General features: G+C 47.0%; 1 long non-coding RNA gene across 2 annotated transcripts; it reads right to left on the bottom strand.

The window, feature by feature from the left end:
* Window positions 1–17,165: 17,165 nt before the first annotated feature.
* Window positions 17,166–22,227, bottom strand: LOC128628448 (uncharacterized). 2 transcript variants are annotated; one of them, XR_008392847.1, is made up of 3 exons: window positions 21,719–22,227; window positions 21,027–21,459; window positions 17,166–18,814 (listed from the first exon to the last, which is right to left on the bottom strand). It is a non-coding gene; the product is annotated as an uncharacterized LOC128628448 (long non-coding RNA). The 2 variants fall into 2 exon arrangements; XR_008392846.1 differs by lacking the exon at window positions 21,027–21,459 and adding an exon at window positions 19,166–19,353.
* Between the last annotated feature and the right edge of the window lie 3,151 nt (window positions 22,228–25,378).

The following is a 25,378-nucleotide window of genomic DNA, read 5'->3' as shown; positions in this document are numbered from 1 at the left end:
CTGATCCAGTGCGTCTGCCCAGCACTGCTGAGTAGATGGACTAGGGGTCAGCCCCCGTCCTCCACCATGAACCAGGACCAGACAGGCGACTCCAGGGGCTGAGCCAAACGGAACTGCCCTCTAGGAAACCAAGCAAAATAAAGCAGAAAAGGGATAGCAGTTGAGATGGAGAACTAACTGAGGGTTATAGAATTGGCAGCCAACTGGGCTGCAATTTAGCCACATGAGTCAGGGGAGTAAGAGGCTCCTAAGATGGTGAGGGCAAGTAGCCTCGACTTCTCACGGGACACGTGGCTTCTCTTTCTGACCTTGAACCCCATGATGTGTCTGAATCCCTACGATAAATCGGACATCCACCAAAGCCATGTGTGTGTGTGACAGAGGGGGGATGGCGGGAGAGGAAGAAACATGGGCACGAAACAGCCCCAGAAGACGTCCTTCCCCACAGAACAACCGAGGCAATGACCAGCAGCTTCTAAAGACCTCAGCACCTGGACGTGGCAAAGGGGGGGTGGACATCTGTAATAGTGTTAACAATAAAAATATTTAAAATAAACAGATAATAATAAAGATTTCAGCACCTAGTTCTTCAAACTGGGCAATCATCCTTAACAGTCACCAAAAAGAGCAGGCCTGCCCATTTAGTCATTTAAAGCATTTATTTCTGAAAGTTCCACAGGGGTCGTGAGACTCCTCAGAGTGTCCACTGCTCATGCACCCCTGGGATTTAAGTCCTTGCCAAGAATCATGGGCATCTGTCCTGAATGTGCTACTTAAGTATTGTCACCCTAAATTTTCCCAAGCCTCTCCTTTTCCCCTAACAAACATTACTGTCCTATATAACTGGATATAACATCGTTCACACTTTCCAACAATCTCATGCATGAAACTCCAGGCTGGGGCTGGGCCCCGGAGGGTTTGTCCACAGTTTAATGTCTGAGGAGCCCACTTCAAATTTGTCATTTGCATTTCTCCCCAAACACTCAGATGTCTTTACACTGCTGGTAAACAGAGGCAGCTGCTCTTCTTCATTGAGGTTGACGACTCTCCATCTTTAGCCCCCGCCTCTGCCATCTCTCTCACCTGCCTCACACGAGAGCCTGCACAGGTTCATCCGGGCCCCAGATTCGTTCTTGCCTCCGCTGTAAGCCCTCCACCTCAAAGCAGCCGGGAGGGACCCTTTGAAATCCTAAGGCGGGCCACAACCTCGGTGCCCCTTTCACCAAGAAGAATTTACATTCCTTGCATGGCACCTGCAGTCTCTCAGGATCTGGCCTCCACTAAGCTCTGTCCTTATCTCCAGCCACACCCACTCACTCAACCTCTGCAGAAGCTCCAGCCAGACCTGCACTGGGGGACTTCCCTTGACCACCCCGAATCTGAACACCCCCTCCACCTCATATACACCCCATCCCTGTCCCTGTCACTCTTTTTAAAATAATCTTCATAGCACATATCACTCTCAGAAACGATCTTGTGCCTGCATTTCATTTGATTATGGTTATTCTGTCTCCTCCTACCAGCTTATAAATCCCACCAAAAGCAAGGTCTTTCTCACTCACTGTTGCCTATCCAGGTTCTCAAACAGGGCCTGGAATGTGGCAGAGCCTCCAAAAATACTTGTTGAAAGAATGATTGAGATGCAGAGTTGCAGGTTTTCACGTAGTTACGCTCAAAAGATTTCCTTCCCATTTATAAACCCAAAGTACTAATTTCTACCTTAACATTACTTTTCCGCTGATAATAGAAATAATAGTCACCATTTGGTTTTGAAATACCACTCTATGTTAAATACCTAAGCAATTTGCATTTATTATCGGTCAACCAAAAAAGAACTGGATATTACCTCTTCTATAATTGGATTGTATTTTCTGAAGAATCATGTTATTCTGGAGTTTTGCCTTCTAATTTTCTTTGGTCTTATGTGTTTTTATTCCTTGCAAATAAATGGGCAATTTTTGCATTTTGTTTGTAAATCAGGAAAAAAAATATTCAAATCTGGAGCAGACAACAAACCTTCTAGACATGACCTGACCTGTGTGCATTAGGGCATTGGGCTTCCTGACAAGGGAATAAATATGTTTTCCTTAGAAAATACTTTACTGAAATTTACCTTATCACCAGCGTGATCTGTGGAAAAATCCAGAAGACAACAGAGGAAAATATGGGGACACATGGATATTACGGTTTCCCCCAAATTGTCTCTTGTTACCCTGGTCAGCACCTGTTCACAATCATCCTTGCAGCTTCTGAAATGCCAGGCACAATCCGAAGCCTTTCAAATGTATTATCTCATTTAGCTCTTAGAATAAGCTCAGAAGGTAGCACCTGAGAAGGTGCTGTGTCATGGAGACCTCCACCCTTACACAGCACTTGGATTTCCTTCCGGAATTTCTCTATGGGTAGATTCCCATACAGAGCCGTCAAAACTTGAAAGCCATGCGGAATCCTTACACAAACCTGCCTGGGAAGATATAAATGTTTCAGAGATTTTTTTCTTCAGAGTAAAAATGAAAGAATCTGAAGTCTGGCTGATACTCACTAGTAAACACGATGCCAGTGTTAATAATCGTGTTGAATTCATCATTACAAATAACCTTTCTCTCTTCCCTTGATTTCATAAACACTGCCTATTAAGTCTGGGCCAGATGCCTGCAGACATCTTTGAGGACAGTATTTCGTCATCTGAATATTTGACCATTTGAGGAAGAAATAAAGAGCTTTCTCCAAATTCCTCGCCCTAATAAATGTTTTCCAGGCTTAATGGATGCGCAGCCCTGTGCGGATCGCTGCCCCTCAGGTGGCCATCCACAAAGGCCTCTTCTGTTATGAAAGACTTCCTCAGAACCCCAAAACTGTCTACGAAAGCAATTATTTCTTCTCCTAACTCTTCTGAGTCTGCTCAAAGACAAGAAACAACAGGGAGTTCGATTAGAATCACGAGTAGATCTCAGAGTGACAGTAAAGGAAAATATCAGAGCTGTGGTAATCAGCACTTCAGCTTGGGCTCCTAATCAAATCATTATTTTCATTATTTTGTTGAATCTATAATACTCCTTCCCAGGAAATACCAGAAACTTTGATTTCCTGTCTGCATAAAAACTAATATTGTATCTGTGTTTGTGTTGTATCTCAACTGGAATTAGGTTCGCCGCAAAATAAGGATTTCAAAGTTTTCTGAAACACCCAGGGCTCATCATATTTCCCCTCCAGGTATAGAAAATTAGATAGCTATTCCTTTCCCTTTTTGACTACTGATCAACTTTTTAAAATGCTAGCTAATATCCACATCCAGCAAGACCTCAAAGGTACTTTCAACAAGAGTCCCTTTTACAGATGTACATAGGTCAGTTGCTTCTTTTAGTTCAATCATTCTGCCTACATTCCGGTCACCACCCACTATGTCATGAAGTACCACATGGGACCAGGAGAGTGAGTTATGTGAAGGTTAGTTTTATGTGTCAACCTGGCTGGGCCATGGCGTCCAGATATTTGGTCAAACATTATTCTGGATGTTTCCATAAAGGTGTTTTTTAGATGAAATTAACATTTAAATTGATGGACTTTGTGTAAAGCAGATTGCCCTCCATGACATGGGTGGGCCTCACCCAATCAATTGAAGGCTCGAATAGGAAAAGAGACTGGTTTTCCCCGTGCAAGAATTCTGCGAGCACATGGCCTATGGACTTGAAGGGCACTTCTTCCCTTGGTCTCCAGCACACTGATGACTCTGTGCACACTGGACTTACCAGGCCCCTGCAATTAGATGAAACAATTTCTTAAAGCATCTCTCTCTCTCTCTCTCTCTCTCTCCTTACATGCACATACCCCCCATTTCTTCTGCTTTTCTGGAAAACCCTAATACAGACATTTTCTGAAAAGTCTAACATTGCTGTCAGTTTGCAATGCAGTCTCAGCTTCTGTCTTCAGGTAACACAACGTGTTCTAATTGCATAGGTGAGTCTAAGAAGTTCCAGTCTCCTGACCACATCCCTTCAATCACTCTGCACTGGTTACAACATGATTTGAATGAGTGAAAGCGAGAATCATCTCCCTTCCTGATGATCAGCCAAATGGCACTGGGCCACAGAATTCCATACTCTCTCCTAAAATGACAAATCTTGAAATCCCTTTGTTTCTGGACAACCATCTCCCAGAGTTAATTTTATTTATTCTTTTCATGAGCACGCAGTCATTCACTCAAATGAACCACTGGGTACTGGAGGTCTCCTGTCCCGCATGCTGGGGACACAAAGACGAAGTGTGCCACCCTCCGAGAGCTTACAGTGTAGGAGGGAGCCGTGAAAATAATGACGGAAACCGAGATGTGGGATGCAGCACGGAGAATATAGTCAGTAAGGTCAAGGTGATGAACTATGGGGCCAGGCGGGTCCTTAGGGCCGCGAGAGGGACCCCTGTGCAAAGTGCAACAGTTTTCTGGCCACTTTGATGTCCATCTGAAACTGGTCCATAATGGTATGGAATGCAAACTATGGTTGAAAAGAATGATCATTATAATGGCTTAATAAGTTATCTAATGTCCAGTCACTGGGTTATACACCTGAAACTAATATAATATTGTATGTCAACTATAATTGAAAAACAAAAAATTATTTTAAAATAAAAATAAAGGCTTTAACAGACCTAAGAGCCTGAGATTTCTACCCACCACTACAGTGTCACTATGGTATTTGAAGATGGGGTCTTTGCAGAGGTGATGGAGTTAAAATGAGGTCATTAGGGTGGGCCCAATACGACCTCCATCCTTATAAGGAGAGAACATCTGGACAGGGACCCAACAGGGGCAAGATGATGGGAAGGAATGTGGAGAAAAGCCTGGAACAGATCCTTCCCCTGTGGCCTCAAAGAAGCCCCCCGCTGACAGTGTGAACTCTGACTTCTAAAACTGTGCAAAAATAAATTTCTGTTGTTTACGCCACCCCTAACAACCTAATACAGAGATTGAGCTTAAGAATTATTTAGCCCAGTGGTTAACAACAGGAACAAATAAGCAAGTTACCATAAAGGCAGAATCCACCTGACTCAATGATTGACAGAAGTGCAAGAGGAAGGCAAGCATCCCTGGCCAGGTGGGTCAGTGGGTTGGAGCGCTGTGCCAACACACCAAGGTTGAAAGTTTGATACCTGGTTAGGACACATAAAAGAGGCAACCAATGAATGCATGAGTAAGTGGAACAACAAATCGATGTCTATCTGTCTGTCTGTCTCTCTCTCTTTCCCTGAAATCAAAAAATAAAACTTGTCTTTAAAAAGAAGGAAAGCCAGAGATACAGGTTGACTTGAGTTGTGGGTGTAACAAATTATAAAAGTGGTCACCATCCCCTTACCCCCCACACACACTTGCGCGCACATGCCCTGTGATGTGGCCTTGCAGCTCCTCCCATCGAGAGGTAAAATCTCTCTCTTCACTCCCTCCCTCTGGGCTGCCCCTTCGATGTGCTCTGACCAACAGAATGAGACACAGCGATGCTGCTGGAGTGCTGAGCCCAGGCCTCAAGAAACTTTGCAGCCTCTTTTGCTTTTCCTGGGAACCTGTGGTCACTACCAAGTGAGCCTGGGCTAGCTGGCTGGACCATGGATCCATGAACACATGGCTCACTCAGCCCCGTGGCCCCAGCTGAGGAGCAGCCACTGACAGGTAGATTTATGACAGAGGCCTTCAACTGCCCGACGACTGCAGACATAACTGAACCCAGGTGAATCCAGCAGAAGAGCCGCCTGGCTTATCTCGGCCCACATTCCCCGCCTGTGTACTAGTGCACTTAGAAAGATTGTTTTAAGCCATAAAGTTTTGGTATACCATGAAAGATAACTGGTATGTAAGATGAGTATTGTCACCTTTGCCCAGAGTGATGTTAACTGGATAAGGAATTCTGTGACATAATGTGCTTGAAATATCAATGGGACTGTTAAGTAGCTAGCTGGCTAAAGCTAAGCTACTTAATGGTTCTGAAGCTAAGGAGAGCCAGCTTGCTTGGAGACGCAAGTCTGAAAGACAGTCACGTGACTGATTTCTGTGCACGCGTAGATTACCGCGGAGAGCAAGAACGGAGTGAAAGAAGGAGAGGTCCAGGTCAGAACCCCCGGAACAGCACATTCTGGGGCAGGCAGAGCAAGAGAGTCACTGAGGGAGCAGAGCAGACACGATAAAAGACAGGAAGAGGTCGCCAAGCAAAGTCGAAGAAACTTCTTAAAGAGTCAAAGTTACAGAAATGCCTAAAAAAAAAGTGGAATTACTAAGAGTCCCCAGCATCTAAAAATTGTGAAGTCATTGCCAGAAGGGTTTCACCAAAGTGAATCCTCACCTGGGAACAAAGCCAGTAGTAGGCAAGGGAGCGGAGGATGGTGGACAGTGTCTGCACTACAGATACGGACAGTGGGTGAGCGTGCTGACCCACACAAAGTTACAGTATGGCACTGAGTTTGGGGACAATAAAATTAAAGTGGCATTCCTTGGCATGACAGGGTTTTTCCAACAGCAGGCAACAGCTTGCTTGCAGGAGCCAACGAGGCAGTTGCTTGCACTAACCCAAGATTGGAATTTTATGGATGGACATAGAAGGGCAAGAGATTAAGGGCTTTGAGGTTTGGGCACGAGATTGGTTAAAGTGATAAATCGTGGAGTCTGGGCAGACTACAAAAGGAGTGAGGGGGAGGGTACCATTGATGAAGGAGGAAAAGGGGAGAATGGCCCAGGGACCATAGACATTGGAGATGAATGGGTGAGGGAACTGAAAGGCTATGAAGCTATTATACATAGCTATGCTAGAGGTTAAGGTTCCAGAACATTCTAAAGGATGAGGCCATGGTGTGGGCAATGGGACTGGGCGACCGAAACCTAGTGCAGGTGAAGTGTTGCAACCCTTAAGCTAAAGCCACTGGGTACGTCCCCCATGTGTGAATGCTGAACATCACCTGGTGGAGGCAGGTGGGGTAACGTGGAGGCTGTGAGCCAGGTATCTCAAGTGCCCGAGCCCTCATGGGACAAGTAGAAGTGACAGGGGATGATAAGACAGGAAGAAGGGTAGGATGTGGTCTATGGGAATTTCAGGAGGGCTACAGGGATCATACCACTTTGTGTTGACTGTGGCAAAATAATGTTCTGGAAGCAACAAGGGCCACAGCTCCTCTGGGTCTGAGGAGCGTGAACAGTGAACAGCCGCCTCCCCTCCCCACAAACGCACTCTCTCAGGGAAGCATCAAACCACAGCACAGGTGAGATTTGGGGAAAGGGAATTTCTGGTTAACGGACCAAGGCTCCAAAGCACTGTTGGAAAGCTGTGAGGGCAACTGAGAAAGGAAGTCGGGCAAGCTGGAGAGAAATCAGAGCTACCTTCACCGTGAACTCCATCGTTACTACTGTTGTGTAAGAGTTTTCATTTTCACAAACGTCTCCTGGATCAGTGGTACCTGGGTCCAGACCAGACCTAGAATAATGATGTGTTCGTACATAGTCCGAATGCCTCTTCCCTTGGCATTTTCTCAGGAACGACAAGAGATGCTGCTCAGAGTCCAGACTTACTTTTTGTTTGGAAGTTTAAGTAGTTCTGTGAGGGAAACGAGAAAGACGTTTCCCTTGGCAGACCTCACAGAACACAGGCTCGTAGGCGTCTGCAGAGGTAGCGTGCCCTGGAAAGAGAGGAGAAGGCCTATCTAATGACAGAGTTACAACTCTCCGCCCAGGCCGTTTGCTGGGCTCATCCGACCCACACTTTGTTCTAGCGGGCCAAAGAATTTGCAAAAACTGAAGACAAAAAAGGTCATCATTGTGACAAGTATGACCTCTGGCCTGGTATGGTCATGAAAGAGGTTTATTTTGAAATTTTCAAATGGACAAAGAAAATACTGTAACAGGAGGATTTATTTTATAACAGCCTCCACTTGGCACCTTGACACGTAGCTGCTGGGAGGGTAAGGTGCTAACATCTTCTCAGAGACAATTAGCACAGAAGTCTTAAAAAGTGTTTTGCCCTTTAACGGAGAAGTTCTATTATGGGGTATTATGCTAGAGAAATAATCATAGATGTGCACCAGGTTTAGTCATAATTGGCAACCAGCTAAATACCCAGTAATGAGGTGGGTGGCTTCATAGATGATCCTGTAATATACCACAGAGCCATGGGAAGGAGTGTGAAGCACTGCATGGCAAGCCGGTTACGATTTATTTGTCTAAAATCACGTTATAAAAATACTGACATTAGATAGCGACTTTAAAATGAAATACAGCCGTAACCAGTGTGGTTCAGTTGGTTGGGCATCATTCTGCAAAGCAAAAGGTCAAAGGTTGATCCCCCCTTTCAGGGCACAGGCCTGGGATGCAGGTTTGGTCCCCAGCTGGGGTGTGTAGAAGAGGCAACCGACTGGTGTTTTGCTTTCACATTGACGTTTCTCTCCCTTCTTTCCCCTTCTCTCTAAAAATAAATAAATACATAAAGTCTTTTTTTAAATGGTATATAAAAATGAAATCCATAGGCCTAGAACAAAATCTGGAAGGATATATATTAAAACATTATCTGGGGTTAGTTTTATGTGTTTGCATTATATATATGGTTTTGATTTTCCTCTCTCTTTCTGCAATTTTCCAAGAAAAACTTCCAAAAACAAAAATGTGCAGCCCTGGCTGGACTGAGCACCAGCTTGCAAACCAAAAGGTCACCAGTTCAATTCCCAGTCAGGGCACATGCCTGGGTTGGAGGCCAAGTCCCCAGCTCGGGTGTGTGAGAGGCAACCATCCGATGTATCTCTGGCACATCAATGTTTCTCTCTCTCTCTTTCCTCTGCCCTTTCCCTCTAAAAAACAAATAAATAAAATCCTTATAAAAATGTATCATACCTACAATAAGAAAAATTCAAATATGGTCCTATCAGTTTCTTGGCCTATGATATTCAAAAACAGTACCCTAGAGAATCAAGTTCAAATATATATTTAGATTAAGTAGTTAAACATTAAGAAAGTGTTTCCTATACCTGAACAAAAGAGTTACTGGTCCATATTTTGAAGGGAAAACTCCCTTCTCAGTAAATGTCCTTTTGACCTGATGCTTAAAGGGGCACCCGCCCCTGCACATTTTGACCACTTTGGAATTAGGGACCAATGTCATTCAACTCCCAGAATGACTCAAAGGTTAGGTGTCTATTTAAATAAGCAACAAAGACTTGAGTTAGCACTTAGTCTGTGCCCTATACTCCATTTAATGTTCTAGGTGATGCAAATAATGTTTTTTTAAAAAAGATATTGATAAATGAAGACAAAAACTATAGCTATTTACTCCAAATACAATATTAAGGCACAAAAAGCATTAATCACAACCAGCAGTCAAGCAGAGCTTCCTATCTTGTTACTCTATCCACCCAAGGATAAGAGGAGGCACTGGCCCAAAATCCTTCAGAGAAAAAGGGGTATTCAAGTATTTCCGAAGGCTCTCATATTACAGAATGTTCTCTAATCGCCTTGTTTAAACAGCTCCGTCCTGTTGGGGAAAGACTCCCTAGCCGGGAATGGCCTTGGTCAGTGCTGGTTTGGGTGCCCAGAGAGGGCACTTGACAGAACTGCTCTCAGACAGGCAAGAGAGTTGATGTAAGTCTGCTCGCTGGTCCTGGAGTGCTTACTGTCACTGTGAGGAGGCATTTAAAAAATAACTGCCTAAGTGAGTATAACGTCTATTTATTTAACATTTACTTTACTTCTGGGTCTGTATTCAACGCTACTATGATACAAAAACGGTCTCTTGTCGGAAGAGAAACTCTCCATTCACCATAATGACAATGACTACGAATGTACTTTACAGTCTTGGCTGCTGTGGCTCAGTGGATTGAGTGCCGGCCGGTGAACCAAAGAATCCCCAGTTCGATTCTCAGTCAGGGCACATTGCCTGGGTTGCAGGCCAGATCCCCAGTAGGGAACCAGTGAGGGGCAACCACACACTGATGTTTCTCTCCCCCTCTTCCTCCCTCCCTTCCCCTCTCTAAAATAAATAATAAGATCTTTATTTTAAAAAAGTACTTCACAGTTTACAAACACTCCCCCAACCTCATCGTACTTGATTATACTAGAGCAAGAAGAGAAGAATATGACCAAAATTTGAGGCAATGAGCTGTATTTATTTTAATACTTGTAAACAAAGAATCAACCCACTTTTTTGCTAGCAACTTGTTCTTTACAACCAGTTTGATTAGGGAAAATTATTTCTAATGCAACTGTTACTTAGCAGCATTGAAAAATCAATTAGCAATGGAGTTCTACTTCCTTTAACAATTTTTTTTGCTCTTTTCACAAAGCAATGTAACCCTTTCACTGGGACATCATGCAGAGAAGGAAATAAAAGATTTCATTAGCATGGCTGTGTGGGCCCTGGGGTGTGTCCCCAACTGCAGGTGCTATTTCACTCTCCAGTTTGGGTGACTAATTTTAATCCAAAAAAAATGTAGTCATCTATCAAAGTGCAATCAAATCCAAAATGAAACTTTACATTTGATTCACTAAGTAAACTGTTGTGTGGCCGCTGTCAGCAGAGCAGATTTAAATGAAGTAAGGATGGTAACTTTCCAGCAAGTTTGAAAGCTTGCTTTCTCACTTGTGACAGACGGAACAACAGGGTGGAAAGCAACTCTGCTACTAAATCACCCACTGCCAGGACCCCAGCTCTGCCAGCTCCTTCCCCTCAGTAAGTAAGAGAGAGGGAGGCGGGCTGGTGAGAGAATCAACAGCACCAAGGGAACACTGGAGGTATTCCCCTTAGAAGCTCGCACTTGGAACTTTCCAAAATTGAAACCAGGAGCAGGGCAGACCCCGCCGGTCACCTGTCCTGCTCTCTATACACGTCCTTCGCTTTTCCTTCCTGGCACTTCACACAGTGTAAAGGAGATCATGGTAGGTAGGTGGAGAGATAGACAGACAGACAGATGATAACGAGGTTCATACGTGTATATATATGGATATAGATACAAACAGATTTAACACGGCAGCCTCCGCTTATCTGTGGGCTTCTCTTTCAGCGGTTTCAGTTACCCGCCAACAACCAAGGCCTAAAAATAATAAATGGAAAATTCCAGAAATAAGCAATTCCTAAGTTTTAAAGGGTGCATCATTCTAAGTAGTGTGATGAAATCGGCACCACTGAACAGGCATGAACCATCCCTAGTCCAGGGTGTCCACGCTGTTAACGCTCCCTATTAGTCACCTGGCAAAGCAAGCTCCCATTCACACAACCTGTAATACAGCGTATTGTTGTCACTGTTCTACTTTCTTATTGTTGTTGTTAATCTCTTACTGTGCTTAGCTGATAAGTTTAACTTTATCACAGGTCTATCGGTCTAGGAGAAAACATGGTGTGTACAGGCTTAGGTGCCATCAAGGTTTCAGACAACCACCGCAGGCCTTGAAAGGGATGCCCCGCAGAGAAGGGAGGACTGCTCACTACGTCATATTCTATCACGTGATTTATGGCTCTCGACTACAGTAAAGCTCCTGAGAACAAGAACGAGCACACTGCAGGTGCTTGGGAAATCTTGCTGAATGAAAAAGGAATCGACAACAATGAAAAAGCATGACCCTTCGCAACCACTCCTTGACAAACCCCTCCCATGCCCTCCTCCTGCCTCGGTGCCCCCTCAGCCCCATCCTTACCTTTGCTGTCCCCTACCCAAACCCACCTCGCTTTCCAAAGCCCAGATCAAATGCCACCGCCTTCTTAAAACCGCCTCTGATTCTTCCAGCCACAAGCGGACTCCCCTTCGCCCACACGGTCACGGCCATGCTACCTGCTCCTTTCTTAAAGCGCAGGGGGGTGGCCTCAGTAGTTCTACAGTTGATCATGTGGACATAGTACAAATAAATAATACAATGTGATCAATCGATAAATAATACAAGAATAAAATGGGTTTCGGATACAACTGTAAACCTACTTTTGCCCACTCCCTGTGTAAGGAAGCCAACCATTTGCTAATCTCTAGTGAGACTCCGCTTCAAGCTCACAGCCATGTTAGAGACACGCGTATTAGAGATTCTCCTCTGCCATCCACCCACTGGAAGGCAGCCCGGCGTGACGGCTAAAGCAGGGGCTGGGAAGCCGGACACAATCAATACAAACCCTGGCTGCCCCACAGTAAATCCCACAGCAAGATCACCCTGCGGCCTTGGGCGAGTCTCTTCACCCCCTGCACCTCCACTTCCTCCTTTGTAACTTGTTATGGTGACACTAATAACAGTACCCACCTCAGAGGGTCTTCTGATAACTGAGTTAATCCACATAAGGCACGTAGAATGCCTTCTAGAACGTTAGAGTGAGTCTTCAGTGCGTGGATTCTGTTATCACTGATGCAATATAATTTACTGAGAATCTACTATGTGCCAGGCACCCCGCTGGGCTGCCATGTCGTCAGCAGGTACTCTATAAATATTTGAGGACCAACTGATAGGAGCTAACATTGACTCAGCCCTTTCCGCACCAATCCCAAAAGTGTTCTCAGTCCGAGGGTCCATTGACTCCTTACAGCCTTTCTAGGGATGGACGCCATTCCTACTGTTACGCGGGAGCAAGTAGAGCCTCCTCTGCTCCGAACCGCACACGCACACTCAATGGGCGCGAGTCTCCGCCGCGCTCACCTCCCAAGCCCCCCAACTTCCAGAGACGTTTCCCATCCCCTCCTGCGTCTCCCTCCACTTCGCACCAGGCATCTTTGTCAGCATCTGTTCCTCCTGACTCCTGTCATCAGGTACATTTTCGTGTGTTTATAATGCACTGCTGATTTGTTTCAGACCAAATTGTGGGATCTAAAAATAAAGTGATGTTGAACATATTTCTTTGCATATTAACGTTAAAGAAATAGATTAATCTTTTAAAAATAATCAAAAATGAATGACCCACTCAGCATGTAGCAGTTACCAAAAAAAATTGTAAAAAATTAAAAAACCTCAGGTCCCCACTTTTCCCTGCTTTATCATTTCTGAATTTATTAATTTAAGTATATACTTTATAATTTTTCATTTTAAAAATTTAGAGCTCTAGAGAGCCTCTGGTAAACCAATCATGTTCTTCCCTGGGGACGCTTGAATGAAGGCCAGATTCATTTATTCTCCAAGTCAAATTCCGATTTGCGAAACTGACATGGCAGAATATGCTCATCGTCCTAAGAGATGGCATAAAGCACCATACATAAAGTGAGGCATACGATGTTATGAAAGTCGTTTGCTGAAACTTCAACCATTTACCTGACACATCTGCTGGTCTGTCCACTACAGGCCAGGCAGGCTGGGCTTCCACACCAGAAGGCGCGGTGCCTCCCCACAAAGCCCTTGCTAAGTCCACTTACATTCTATCTGGGCTGAGAGTGACCCAGAAATGCAGACAGCGCAAGCAGGAAGGGTGACAGGGAGAAGAGTGTGGGGAGTGGCAAAGGGAAATTCATTCTTGCTGAAGTAAAAATGTAACGTCCACTAAATCATTTAAAATGTTCCCCCCTTCAACATATGCTGACACCTATTTTGACCACTTGCTTCTTTTCTTTCTTTGGAACCTAAAAACATTCCAAATCATCAGCCCTTGGGTGTTTATCTTAAGCCACCAACTAGGACTGGTGACATCGTTTTATTCAATTTGATGCTTTCCTGTTATTCCGAAAGGGTTACATACGCAAATCAATGCACATTCTGGTTGCAACACTAAATAATGAGGCCCAGCGCAGGGTATAAAATGCAGTCATTCCGTGCCACATTTCATTTTGGAAGAGGGAGGGCCACAGTCAACTGTGAACAATTACCAAAATCGTCAATGGAATTCAATAAATGTTGTTTAAAAAAAACTAATTATTTGTTACAATAACCAGCTACTACTGCCACTTTGTATTTGGAGGTTTGTAAACTACTTCCATTTGAAATGTAATTGATTCCATTTTTATCATTTGTTCAAGTTTATGTGGTTGTTCTCATCCTAAGAGATGATAACATCTATTTTCAGCAAATTATACATTATAATTCCTCATTCAAAAGCCGTAACAGAAAACAAAATGCTAATTTATGCTGTAAATGAAACTACGGAATCATAATCATTCATTGTTAACATTAGGGACTAAACTGCTACTGGAAATAATAAAATTGGAGCAAAACGTGGTAGAGCTTTTTGGTGAGAGTTTTCTTTTTCTTTGTCTTTTCTTTTTTTTTTTTTGCTTGTTTTGTTTCATTGTTATACAACTAACACACTTTTTAGTACTCTCTCGGGCAAGAGAGGACCAGGCGTTAGGTCTTTTCCCAGACGTGAGCCGGACGTGCACTTTGCCTCTTAGCTACTCCCTGCGGCTCCGTATTTCAAACCTACAGGAAGGACGTGCTCGTGAAACAATCCGAAGTGCACGCTAAAGAGGGGAAGCGTGTTGGACAGCACACCCGCTTTTCCTCGGCTCCATTGTCCCTTCGCCTCAGCCATCAACCCCTCCCCCACCCCGAGCCTCTCCTAGTTTGGGGGCCCCTCTGCCCCACTTGCCAGGGCCAGCTCCCCCTCCGTGTCAGACAAACAGAAATCCAGTAACTTTAACAAACCAGATCAATTCCTGTCAACAAAACATATGGGGAGGTGGGGCCTGGTGCCCTGTTCTACACGCCAGGCCATCCTTAGGGAACCATCTTCAAACGCCAAGGCAGTAACATCACCTGTTGCCACTTTCTCCCTACCTTTTTTATTTTTGAACATATAATCCAAAAGAAAGAAATGTTGCAATGTAACTGCTCTGTAAAAATGCGAATTCTCGGAAGGGACCAAAAGAGTCGCCCTGCCTCGTGGAGCAAATCACTTTTCTGCTGTCCTGTCCTTTCCCACCCTCTGGGGTCCACATGCACGACCCCGCGGACAAAGTGTGAGCGCTGGTCTCCCATGGCCTCTCCCGAGGGGCTCTGCCTTCTGGATGAGGACGACTGCTAAGAAGAGAGGTGCCCCCTGCTCACATTCCAGTGCAAAGCCTGCACTTTCATATCTCCGCTGGGGCCACAGGAACGTGAAGCCAGCGAGGGACCCTTCTGCCTCTTCTTAGAGACGGTCCTGCTGTACCCACTGACCTTTATGTTTCCCTCCCCTGCAGTCTGGGCGATCGCGATGTGAGGGGTGAACCACTACAAGGCATTAGTGCGTGATGGGCATAAATGTGAGGTGCGTGATTCAGTACAGAAGACACCTGTTGTAACATGGCCACGATGCGAAAGGTACCTTTTGGACTAAATCACAAGCATAAATATCCACCGTGCAGTGCAAACCCAAAATGAGGGGGATTTGCTTATAAAATGAGAGTGAATTTACCCGTCACTAAATATACATATATATGATAGGGTTTTGAAGCATCTGAATGATTGTCTGTGTAATTATTCTATTAATAAATCTTAAAATTATATTTCTTCAGTTGAGTGTTATTTTACTAATAATATGTAAGCTTGGAATGAGCCTTCCACAAAGTCATAATTTTTAAAAAGATTTTATTTATTTATTTTTTAGAGACATAAATAAATGTCTCTGAAGGGAGGAAAGGGAGGGAGAAAGACTGGGAGGGAAACATCAACGTGAGAGAGAAACATCTATTGGTTGCTTCTCACAGGCGACTCGTGCCCAGAGTGGGAAGAGAACCCACAGCCCAGGCCTGTGCCCTCAATGGGAATTACACCAGGGACCTTTGGCCTTGCAGAACAAACCCAACCCACTGAGCCATACCAGTCAGGGAGAAATCATAATTATTTGATGTTGGGAGCTGCCTATCAGAAGACCCTGTCTGTCTCTCAAACTGCAGCAACCATTCAAACCAAAAAGAATAGTAAATTCAAACCTTTAGTCTATCACCAAGAAAAGAAAAGAAAAGAAAAGAAAAGAAAAGAAAAGAAAAGAAAAGAAAAGAAAAGAAAAGAAAAGAAAAGAAAGCATCAAGTAGTTACCATTGCCTCACCAAAAGAGAAGACTTATCTCATTCACCAGAGAATTATATTTGATTATATTAAAAACCAGGAAAAAATGAGCAAAGTTGGCCAACAAAGGAGATGTTCACTACTTCATGAGGCTGGAGAATGAATGGCCCCATCCCAAACTGGCTGGAAAGGCACCTGCAGCGGCAGGATGTCTCCGTGCTGGGCTGGCGGCCTGGAGATTCCCCAGGCCTGCGCCTCGCCAGCACAGACACCTTAGGCCAGGCACTTAACTCTCCTCGCCTTATTTTCTTCATCTATGAAATGGAAATAATAATAAAACAGCCTACCCCGTAGGTTGCCATAGAGATTAAATGGGTCAAGTACACGTCGAGTGTTCGGAACATCACTTATAAATGGTAGCCCTTGTCGCCGCTCTTTGATCCCCAAGCTTTAGGTTCGCTGAACTTTATCAAGAGAAGCAAACAATATTTTTAAGCCAGTGCCTTAAGGAAGGTAGCCTTACTGCACGATCCCCAGCAAACTCAAGTTATTACAAGTCTCTTTTACATTTCTGTCTCCCTAGGAGAAATCCAATATTGCTAAAATTGGGGTTAGGTGAGCTGGATTTAGAGGTAGATTTCTAAAAATTATTTAAGGCAAATAGAAATGTACCTGAAACTATTTTGTAGTTTGTAATACATCTTCAGGAAAACAAAAATGTTTACAATGTATAGATGCCCAGTTTCTATTTCTTGAATTTTGCGATATTGGCTTTCTAATAACTTTGTAAAGGGAGGACATTCCCAAATCGTGGCTCATCTCCACAGAACCAAACACTGTTACCACTTTAAGAAGTATGAAATGCCCAGGAAAGAGAGGAAAAAATACTAAATTCTTTATATTTCTTGGACTGGATGGAAAAGACATGTTCCTTGGTGGACTACATTCTGCTCTGGCCATCCACACTCATGAAAGTAGTGCCAACCACCTGCCCCCCCCCCAAAAAAAAGACTCAGCACAAGCTTTTAACAACTTACCCACATCCTTTAATGATTCTGCACTGAAAAACACAAACATCTATTCTGCTTGAAAAGAGGGAGTGAGTACAAAGAATTACAGGTGCTGGCTAATGAAAGTCCAGGGCTGGATTCAACACAGATTCCGCCTACTCTGAAAAGACAGTGTGTCTCCTGAGAAGGATGCCATTTCATACTTCCAGTCTGGGGAATTTGGTGGAGTGGCAGGAGCTTGGGGAGAGGAGAAAAAGTAAAAAAAAAAAAAAAAAAGCACTGTCCAATGTGTTGGTAATGTCTTTTTCGCGAATGCGGGTTCAGCACCCCTGTAAACAAAGAACTGCCCAGTCGGGTGAATCGAGTCAGAGGTTTGGCCTCACGGACACCCAAGCAGTCAGCTAATTGGCTCCGTTTTTCACTTTCAATTGACTCACTATCATACAGACCTGGCCTGCTTCTATTTGAACTTACACAGGGACAACTAATAAGGTGACCCAGGTCCAAACAGCAAGCAGTCACGACCACCCTGTGGTCCGCTTCGAGGTGGAGACCGAGGCTTCAGCAACTCCAGGAGGCTCCCAGGTTGAAAAGCACAGCACGAAAAGATAAAGCTGGGTTTGGAAGCTCGCACTACTGCCATCCCTAGGTGCGAAACTGTAAATTACAGAATGGTCTGTTGTCGGCTGCACTGAGCCAAATCAGAGACATTTCACATACACATTTTAATTGGGGTTTTCATTCTAATTGAAGAAATAAATTCCACCTAAACAGATGCTTCCCCCCCACATACACCCTCTGACTATGGTATGTTTTGCACATTGGCAAAGTGGGTGCAAAGCATCTACAACATGATCTACTCAGATATAAGATGGAATTTCCCAGTTTTTTTAAATGGTAACAGATGCAGTTTCGGCTCTAATACACACTGGGCTCTCTCCCAAAACATTACCCCAATCCCCACCACCAGCAGTTTTAATAATAAAACGTCAGAGAATAACTAAAAACCTCCCAGTCAACAATGATTCATGCCTGGGTTTGGTTTTTTGTGTTTGTGTTTAGTAATGAATAAATAAATACCCGAGTTGTTCCCAAATGTCCAGGTCTCTCTATAAAGAACCCCCATCTTTATTATTTCTTTCGCTCGCTTGTTTATAACCGGAGGTGTCATAATCAAGTTTCTTGTGAAAATGAAAGTAATCAAAAATGCCTTGTGATTCCAGGAAAAGAGCTTCTTAAGGAGACATGCCTGCCCGCTATTGATGTTGTATAAAAAGGCTCCTTTTACATGGTATTAGATGTTGAGAGCACATCATATTGATCTAGAAATAAAAAGCTTGATTTTTTTTTCAGTACAAGCAACCCTTACCTCACAAGCACTTTATACACTAGGAAGAGGGTTTTATTTTTAATTGAGGTGGAGTAAACAAATTACATTTGAAGAGCATTGCTATTTTTAGGGAACAGAGGATTTGTAAGCTTTTTGGCAGCAATTCAGGTAAAAATCATGAATAAGCCTCACTCTTTCAAATTTGGCCCAGGCCTCTCTCTAGCAGCCTTGCCCAGAGTCCAAGATGAGATGTAAAGTGTTGCCCTTGTTTTATTATTTTTTTTCCTCTCCGTAGGAACAGTTAGGAGCAGGTTTCTCGGTCGCTTGCCCATGCTCGCACGCGGAAAACGCAAGCTGGAAATCAGGGAGAACCTAGGTCCTTACGCACAGACGTTCTTCGTCCCTGGAAACAGCGATGTGGCTACACAGGAAACCGCGAATTCTGGTGAAGCGCACTGCCTGCTTGCATTTAGCCCCAGGGATTGAAGCTTCAGTAGCACTTGGGGGCACCTTCCTCTGAATGATGTACATCGCTCATTTGTTTCTGTACTTTATCTTAAAGTTCATACCGCACCACTGGAAGGAGAAATCAATATTTGAAATGATCTTCCTCTCCCCACCATACGATCGCGCCGCACTGACAGTAGCACACCACCCAGTACCAGCCTGCGAGCTAATCACCCTGCACGGAGCAGCGGGCGCCGCTTTATCGGGCATCCTTTCCGATTTTCTTAGCAACATGAGACTCCCTTTCCAGAAGATCTTGCCTTTGGGGGAAAATGCTTTTCCGAACCAAGTTTCACTAACTTTACCCAAAGAAACAGACAGTTTTCCTCTTTTTAAAAGCCGCCCCCACCTCCACCCCCCTTCGCCGGTTCTCCCCTTCCTTTACTCCAGCCTTGCCCGGAACCCCTCCCTCTCGCCCACCTCCTTCGGTTTCCAGGGAGTTTGCGCGTGATTGCCTGTCTTGGAAAATCTGGCTGCAGCCCTTCGCTTTTAAACGCTCTAAACGACCTGTTTCCTAGCCCATTAAAGATGTTGCCAATCTTCCCATCGCTGGAAAGCTGTATGTGTCGCTGCGTGCTTCCTTACACCCAAGTCTCCTTTCTGTATTCCTTTGGAGGAAAAGAAAGTACCCAAGTTGCGCGGCCCCTAGGTGCAGGTCGGAGACACACGCCGGGAAACTTATCCTAACGCATCTGACTCCCGGACTGGGGGTCTAGGGGACGCGGCGCTGCCTAGGAATCCTGAACCCCCGCCGGGCTTGTGCCGGGTGCGCAGCTCAAGCCTTTCCTACAGGTCTCGATCCTTAAAGGCGAGCTGGGGTAGGTTTCTGACTCATCGACAATCACGCGCGCGCGCGCACACACACACACACACACACACACACACACACACACACACCACAGCGCGGACGCCCACTCCTGGAGAGCTGGAGTTTGCAGAACCCGAGGGGTCTTTGGCTCTCGGCAATGTGTAGCCCGCACGCGGAGGCGTGGAGAGCGCCAGGGCGCCGCCAGACCCGGCAGGGTGGCCTGGAGAAAGGCCGCAGCGCGGGCCATGGGCAGCCGAAGAACTCCCCAAGCCCCCCCCCCCCAAGTCCAGCCCCGGCGCGACCACCCCGGCATTCCAGCAAGTTTCTACTCACAGCGGGGCCTCCCATTCCCCTGTTGCCTTGCCCAGAACCCCCATTTCACGTGCCCAAGCCGCCCTCCCGCTCCACCCGGAGCTCTGCGCCCCCAGAGCGACCCGCACACTTCCTGGGAGCGGCCCAGACACCCCCACCCGCGGCGGCGGCCGGGCGGTCTGGCCGGAGCTCGCCGCCGTCTCCCTCTGCTGCTGCCGCGGCGGCAGGAGCCTCTCCAAGGCTCCCTTGACGCCCTTATGTATTATTCACTCGGATGGCCACGGCGCTTTCTGGAGAGCCACGCCGGAGACGCCAGGTCTTCACCCGGCAACTACTAGTTCGGCGATTTCAGTTTTTTGTTTTGGGGGTTTTTTTGTTTTTTTGTTTTTTTTGTTTTTGTTTTTGTTTTTGAAAACTGGGGGCGACGCGGAAGCGGCGGAGCACATATTTCAGCTGTTTTGCTCTGAGGGTTTGTATTTTTTGCGGAGAGCTCGCGGGAGCGCGTTGAGTCCCGGGCCGAGGAGGGAGCGCGCCCGGGCCGGCGAGTGCGGCGAGCAGCCCAGCGGGCCGCTGAGGCCGGCGGGCGGGCTGGGAAGAAGAGACGCCACGGCGTCTGGGCGAGCCGGGCCTAACTGAGCTCTTTCCTCGACAACCCCCATGCCCACCGGCCCGCTCTCCTCCGGGCGCGCGCTCCCCCAGCCCGGGAATTCCCAGCGCCCCACACTGCCCACCGAGTTGCTGTGCCTTTCACCGTTGCTCCTTCACCTCGCCTCCGGCCCCAACTTTGCCCAGCCTGGACGCGCGCGTGCGGGTGCGCGCACGCGTACACACACACACACACACACACACGCACATCTCTCCTCCCTCGACTCCAGCTCCACTTCCCCGTGCAGTTTGGGAATGACAGATGCCTGTAGACTTTCACCAAACATGCGGTGGGGGCAGCAGACTACAACAGTTATTTAATTAAAAGGCATTTTTCCTCTCTCTCTCTCTCTCTTTCTCTCTCTGGCTCCCAGAATAGCTTTTGCACCCCTAGACCCTGAGCACACGCTTGCCTCTCCAGATTACCAGTGGCCCGCTAACACCCATCTGCTTCCACGCCCCCCCTTTCGGATCTGCCCCCCGCGCCCCCGCCCCCCGTCACACCGACATGCACACCTAGAGGCCAGCGGTGGGGAGCGTTGAGGGCACGATGCAGCCACACTGCATTGCACAGTCATCAAAGTTAAGTGTGTGTGGTTGTGGGGTGCTTGTGCGCGCCGGGGGAGGCGCGGGGTCATGGGCATCGGGGCATCCACTCTGCCCTCCCCCCTCCGCGGGGTCAGGGGACGCCTCCACTTGAGATTGCAGCCATTTTAGGGAAAGAGGTGGCTCGGGGCCCAGGGGGAGTGGAGAAGGAAGAGCACGTCGTCGCGGGAGACTCGCAGCTCCGCAGCCCCTCGGTGCAACTGGAGGGCGGGCAGGCGCGGGGCGCACAGGGGCGCGGCGCCCGCGGCGACTTGGGGAAGGTTGCGCTCGAGTTCCCCGGTTTTGCCTGGAGTTGTTTGGGGTAACGTGCCGGCTCCAGCTTCTTTCTTGGGTTCCCGCTGGGCTGGGAAGTGGGGGGGGGGGGATGTCGGTAGCAGACTGGGCACCAGAGGGACGCGACAGACCCTGGGGACTGGAGAGCTAGTGCTGGCGGAAGGGGACACCTCCTGTCGCCGGTTGGCACTGACCCAGACAGTGCGACCCACTTGGCCCCCCCAGCCTCCCCACCCCCTCCCGAGCCTCTGCCTCCCCACTGAGTGCCGAGTGAGCGCGCGGCTGAGGGCAAGGGGCGCGACGCCGCCCGGCACCGAGCCACCCCTTACCTGGTTGGAAGGGGTTTCCCAGGAGGAGCCGTAGTTGTAAAAGAAGGAAGAGAAGAAGGTATCTTTCGACAGCCCGCAGCCCGCCATGCTCTGGATGCAAATAAAATGAGGAAAGGGAAGAAAAAGCATACAGAAAAAAGCAACCAAAAAAATTCAAAATCAAATTAAACCAATACGCGAAGAAATTCTCTCGAAAATAAAGAAAAGGAGGGGGAAGGAAACGGCGAAGGGAACGGAAACTCTCGGCGGAGCTCCCTCTCCGGCTGAGGAGGGATGCCCGGGCTGCCGCCGCCACTGCCGCCTTCTCAAGACGGTACCTAGAGAGGTTCGTCCTGACTTGGGCAGCCGCCGCCGCCTGTGCCGGCTGCGTGTGTGCGCGCGTGTGTGCGTGTGCGTGTGTGGTGTGCGCGCGCAGAGCGAGAGACCGCAGGGGAAGCGAGAGAATGAGCCTGGGCGGAGGGCGCAGAGGCAGAGCGGCGGGCGTGTGCGCGCGGGGGTGCGTGTGTGTATGTGCGTGTGTGTGTGTGTGCGCGCGCGCGCGTGTGGCTGGGTGTGCGTCTGTTTGGGGAGCTCACCGGAGAGCCAGGACCGTCACGTGGGCGCGCTGACTCCGCCGGCTGCCGGGGACAGCCTGTACTACAGCCCCGGCCACTAAATCAGCCCACGCCGCTAGACCTTTGCAGCCCCCCCGGCAGCAGGCAGCCCTTCCTGCTGGGCCGCGCGCGCCCCGGGACGGCAGGGAGCGCGGGTGCGGCCACGGGCAGGTGGGGGAGTAGGGAGTGGGTCGCTGCCAGCTGGGACAGAGGGAAAAAGCTGCCGGCGGAGACGGTCAGGTACCGCGTTACACCCCGCGCCCTCCTGGCAAGCCTTCCTCACACCCTCTTTGAAGATTGTTTTCTTTTTCTTAATTCCTAAAACTGCTTTTCCGTACAGAGAGACCCCTCTTCCAGCCACGGAGAAATATTTTCACGCACTTGCTACGTCTAGATTTTCTTTCCCGGTGCCCCTCGTTCCCCACGCTAGCGCACACGCAAGCACACACACACCCGTGGCCGCCGCCTCCCATCCCAAACGCAAACCCACATCCTTTTGCCAGTTGCTGTAGTTAAGCTAAGTCAATGCTACATCAAACCGGGCTGGGCCGAGAGAGCTGGAAAGTGGATTCAGGGGACAACACTGCCCCAGCAGGAAGGAAGGCTCCAGTCTGGCGTCTGTTGGTTTAATGGTTAAAAACGGAAACGGGTGTTGCAGCTCTTGCACTGAAACTCGGGCCCCTGACTCACAATTCTTTACATCGAGCTATTCTATTAAGTTTATTGTGTGTTACAAAAATATAAACATAATTACACACACAAGATGGTATATTAGGACCAAACCAACCTGTCTCTCAATTTGAGTAACTAGAAGGTTGGTTTTTTTTTTCTGCAAAAAAAAAAAAAAAAAAAGCCATTCCTTACTCGCTTCCCCAGCTCTTTACACAGATATTTATGGTAAGCAAAGTTTTTTGTAAAATTGGCATATATGTGTAAGATGCTCTTACAAGTATTTGATTCCTCACAAATAAACGTGAAGCAAACTATTATAGGCCATTTAAATTGTTTTGTTTCCAAATCCTTTTCCAAATGTTGTCTATTTTCATTCGGACCAAGTGTGTTTTTCTAAGAGTTCACGCTTCCTCTTGTAAATTCCCCACGTGAGGCTGACATCCTCTGTGAAATAAACATTTCCACAGCAACCCCATGATGTCACAAACCCCGGGGCCCCTGGTTTCGGGGGTGAGGAATAAAACACCTGAACAGTCTCTCTCTAGCAGACAGCTTCTGTTTTCTTGCAAACAGCATTGCTTCTAGTAAAGATTCAGGAAATATATTAGATAGAGGACTAAATACCTTTTTTTTTCTTTTTCCGAGATTGACTTGTTTTCCAAACATATGTCAAATGATCTTTTAAAAATAATAATTCAGCATCCTCTTTTCTGGGCCTCTGAAGAATGATGCTTCAAATCAGTAGTCCCTAACCACTCTGGCCATGGTAGATTTTAATAAAGAAGAAAATGATTTTTTTTTCCTAAAAAATGATGTCGGAAAGAACATTGAGAGATGAAATTTAATGTACTAACTTCAGACCCAAATAATGCTGACTGACCCGGCTTCAAAAATACAATCATATTTAAGTATTAGACTCACCGAAATTCTATTTTGTTATCAAAGTCAGTGCTGATCTTGCCAGTATTGAATGGAGGGGCTTCTCCATTGTTCCTTCTATTGTTCCCTGTGCCCCCAGGCTGGGAGGAAGAGGGTCACATTCTTCTTGAGGTCCCCCATTTCAGTCCCACTCCTATAAATATTCATTGTAAAGGGGCTGGTCGATACAAAATTAGGCCCAACACCTGAGATGTCTTAGGCTTCCTGTCTAAATAAAGTCCTTTGGATAATGTTTATGCAAAGCACTATGGGAATGTAGTGTGTAAAGTGCCTTTTATATATAGTATTTTAGCTCAAGTGACACTCCGTTCCTGCAGCCACCTGGCTTCCGCTCAGGGCCCACTCCCACTCTGGTGGGAGTTAACTCTGTCTCCTTTCCTGTTTGTCAAATGAGTGGATTTATTTCTCAGGACCATCCTGGGAGGGTCAGAGCTCTTTATCCCCATTTCACAGATATGGAAACAGGCTCAGAGATGGTAAACATCCGGCCTCGGGTGACCCAGCTACAAAATAGTAGGAATTGAATCCAGACTTTGCGGCCCTCCCACCTCGCTGACCCAGAGCTGAGTTCATCATTGCGCTCCTCTGATAGTCATGCCATGTCTCCCCCTAAAACAGAACCAGTGGTTTCACTCTCTAGCTGCCCAAATCGGTGATGAATATACATTCATGACATGTGTTCATTTAAAAATTGTCTGCATGTTCACTGACGCATCTGCTCTTCAAGGGGACCCTGTTAAGAAGCTATTGTTATTTCTGTTTTATAGATGACAAGACTGAGACCCCATCCTAGCAAGTGGCAGAGCTGGGTCTTGAACCAAAGACTTCTGGCTCATGACTCCTCTTCCCCTGAAAGCTAGTCTGTCCATTTCCAAACACATGGATCCCCTGAGCAGGCCCAGGGCCCCCAGCAACGACATCCAGCGAGGGAGAGGCAGGAGCAGGTGGAAAGAATCCCCTCTGAGCAACAAACTGGGGAACATTTGTATAAACGAAGCCTGGCCTCCAGCCACAAACATTTGGCTCCCCTCAAATCCCCAGCCTTCTCTTCTTTAAACAGAGGAGGCCCAAAGACAGCCACCTGGATAGACTTCTGATAAACTGCCTTCCTCTTTGCCCAGCGTGCTCCTCTCAGGCAGCCCTTCCGTCCTGAGAGAATCCTTCCTCAGACGCTTTGCTCACCTGGCATTAGCGCGGTAACATGGAGGTTTGTTTGCTAGTTCCCAACAACATGAAAACAAGCCACCCCCTTCTGCCCCCACGGGGACCCAGAACAGATGGAGACAATCAGCCCCTGGGGGAACAGAGGGAGCTGCTAACTCATTGAGAAAAGATCACCCCGGCCACCTCGCCAGCTCCTTGCTGTGCAGTATACGAAAGTCTGAAGATCAAAGCCCCAAACGGAGAGCTCCTGATTCCCAAATCCACTGTGGTTGGTTTTCTCAAGGCAAACCAA

The sequence above is a fragment of the Artibeus jamaicensis genome, unplaced genomic scaffold (assembly GCF_021234435.1).
Source record: "Artibeus jamaicensis isolate MK-2021 breed Jamaican fruit bat unplaced genomic scaffold, CSHL_Jam_final contig_76, whole genome shotgun sequence".
NCBI lineage: Eukaryota > Metazoa > Chordata > Mammalia > Chiroptera > Phyllostomidae > Artibeus > Artibeus jamaicensis.
This window is presented reverse-complemented; position numbering and strand designations above follow the sequence as displayed.